The sequence below is a fragment of the Salvelinus sp. IW2-2015 genome, unplaced genomic scaffold (genome assembly GCF_002910315.2).
Source record: "Salvelinus sp. IW2-2015 unplaced genomic scaffold, ASM291031v2 Un_scaffold778, whole genome shotgun sequence".
In the NCBI taxonomy this organism is placed as follows: Eukaryota; Metazoa; Chordata; class Actinopteri; order Salmoniformes; family Salmonidae; genus Salvelinus; species Salvelinus sp. IW2-2015.
In genome coordinates this window covers 174,330-177,170 of record NW_019942610.1, presented here as the reverse complement: position 1 = coordinate 177,170, position 2,841 = coordinate 174,330, and the positions used below count along the sequence as shown (strand labels likewise).

Here is a 2,841-nt window from a genome sequence, read left to right as displayed (position 1 = left end):
AAAAGGCATTTCCCAACTATCCCTTGGCGCCTCATTGCTCTCCTTCCTCCTTCATACCTCCATTCACTCCTCTCCTCTCTCCTTCATACCTCCATTCACCCTCTCCTCTCTCATACCCCCATTCACCCTCTCCTCTCCTCCTTCATATCTCCATTCACCCTCTCCTCTCCTCCTTCATACCCCCATTCACCCTCTCCTCTCCTCCTTCATACCTCCATTCACCCTCTCCTCTCCTCCTTCATACCCCCATTCACCCTCTCCTCTCCTCCTTCCTATCTCCATTCACCCTCTCCTCTCTCATACCCCCATTCACCCTCTCTTCTCCTCCTTCATATCTCCATTCACCCTCTCCTCTCCTCTCTCATACCCCCATTCACCCTCTCCTCTCCTCCTTCATACCTCCATTCACCCTCTCCTCTCCTCCTTTATGCCTCTTTTCAGCAGCTTTGTGCTAGAGATAGTGATGGAGAGATAGCAGGTTTGGATAATTTCCATGGCGCGGTTCTGACACGTCAGCCCTGACAAAGACCTGTAAGAAAATCTGACTATAGTGTGGGAGCCAATGGTACCGCTCAGATTACCACACACAATGTGGAGTGAATGGAAGAGAGAGAGAGAGAGAGAGAGACCTCATCACACTGATTCAGAGCGACCCAAACTCCCTAGGGGGCGGTGTCTACCTCTTTACATGCCTGACTGACAGGAATGCCCACCAATCCTGAGTCAGCCAGCACAGGTAGGCGAACCGTGTCATCTCCTTTATTCGACAGTGAATAGGCTCAATTTACCCTCCCTTGACAACACTGCTTCTTTGACAGTAGCAAATTAAAGAAATTATGAGCTTTCCAACACAAAGGGGAAGAAACCCTCAAAGTGCATTGTTTTGACAGTATACTGCTCTGAAAGAGAATGAAAGTTTGGTTCTTCACCGTTCCTTGGCGATGGCATGGTTTTCTCCCAAACATTGAACACAAGGGGAAAACAAAACGGAAAAGTTTAATTGTTTGTGTCTGAGTCCAAATGTTCGTCCAAGACTATGACATGAAACCTTGAACTCTATCTGCTTTCTGTCCTGATAGGATGTGCAGGTTGGAAGAGACACACCCGCAACCCATCTTAGAGCCTTTCTCTTCTCTCTCTCTCTCAAGCACGCACGCAAGCAGGCAGGCAGGCACGCACGCACACACATTCAAACACACACACCTCACCGTGCTGCAGACATGCACTCACATAACAGGCACTTTAAACCAGAGAGACAGAAAGAGAGAGAGGCAAACACACAACAACGAGGCAAACACAGCAGAACAACAGAGAGTAATTAGAGAGAGCGAGAGAGAGAGAGAGAATATGCCTCAAAACCTAATGTCTATCTGGCGCACCTCTCTACCCTGGACTTGAACAGCCTTTATGACCAGGTCCACCTCTCTTTACCTGGATTGAAACAGCCTTTATGGACAGGGTCCACCTCTCTACCTGGATTGAAACAGCTTTATGACCAGGTCCACCTCTCTACCCGCGACTTGAACAGGCCTTTGTGACCAGGTCCACCTCTCTACCCTGGACTTGAACAGCCTTATGACCAGTCCACCTCTCTACCCTGGACTTGAACAGCCTTTATGACCAGGTCCACCTCTCTACCCTGACTTGAACAGCCTTTTGACCAGGTCCACCTCTCTACCCCGGAACACCTTTTGACCACAAGCCTTATTTGAACAGGTCCCACCCTCTCTATGTGACTTGAACAGCCTTTATGACGCAGGTCCACCTCTCTAACCTGGATTTGAACAGCCTTTATGACCAGGTCCACCTCTCTACCCTGGACTTGAAGCCTTTATGACCAGGTCCACCTCTCTACCCTGGACTTGAAACAGCCTTATGATCCAGGTCCAACCTCTCTACCCTGGACTTGAAACACCTTTATGACCAGGTCCACCTCTCTACCCTGGACCTGAACAGCCTTTATGACCAGGATTCCACCTCTCTACCCTTACTTGGACAGCCTTTATGACCAGGTCACCTCTCTTCCCTGGATTTGAACAGCCTTTATGACCAGGTCCACCTCTCTACCCCTGGGGACTTGAAAGCCTTTATGACAGGTCCACCTCTCTGCTACCCTGGACTTGACAGCCTTTATACCAGGTCCACCTCTTACCCTGACTGAACAAGCCTATTATGACCAGGTCACCTCTCTACCCTGGACCTTGAACAGCCTTTATGACCAGGTTCCACCTCTCTACCCTGGACTTGAACAGCCTTTATGACCAGGTCCACCTCTCTACCCTGGACTTGAACAGCCTTTATGACCAAGGTCCACCTCTCTTACCTGGACTTGAACAGCCTTTATGACCAGGCCCCTCTACAAGGCAGCAATCCCAACTTTTGCCAGGACCCTGAAGGGAAGTCACCCTCAACTGCAGGCCCCAGCACTTCACACAGGCAACAGAACAAACAGACACCCCTCCCAGACCAGGCGAAAACACCCTCCTCAGACCTGTAGACCCCTCCCTAAGGACTATGCGCCTCAAGAGAACCTACATCCAGACCATAGCCATCACCAGGCACAATCCCAACCAGCTGAGACCCCACCCAAAAACAAACCCTGGCCACACCCTATATAGCTGCCCCCAGAATAGACTATGCCCCTTCGCCCCCCTTGTTCGTATTTCTTGTTTTGTTTTTATTTTTCGTTTATTGATTAACTTCTTTGGGGTAGGGAGCAGTATTTTCACCGTCCGGATGAAAAGCATGGCCCAGAGTAAACGGCCTGCTACAAAGCCATAAAAGCTAGAAATCATACTATTTAGATTTGGATAGAAAACACTCTGAAGTTTCTAAAACTGT

At 49.4% G+C, this 2,841-nt stretch overlaps 1 long non-coding RNA gene across 1 annotated transcript; it reads right to left on the bottom strand.

The window, feature by feature from the left end:
* Positions 1-108: 108 nt before the first annotated feature.
* LOC139023996 (uncharacterized) lies at positions 109-1,964 on the bottom strand. The gene is made up of 3 exons (XR_011475232.1): positions 1,775-1,964; positions 1,589-1,639; positions 109-1,421 (listed from the first exon to the last, which is right to left on the bottom strand). It is a non-coding gene; the product is annotated as an uncharacterized lncRNA (long non-coding RNA).
* Positions 1,965-2,841: the final 877 nt, after the last annotated feature.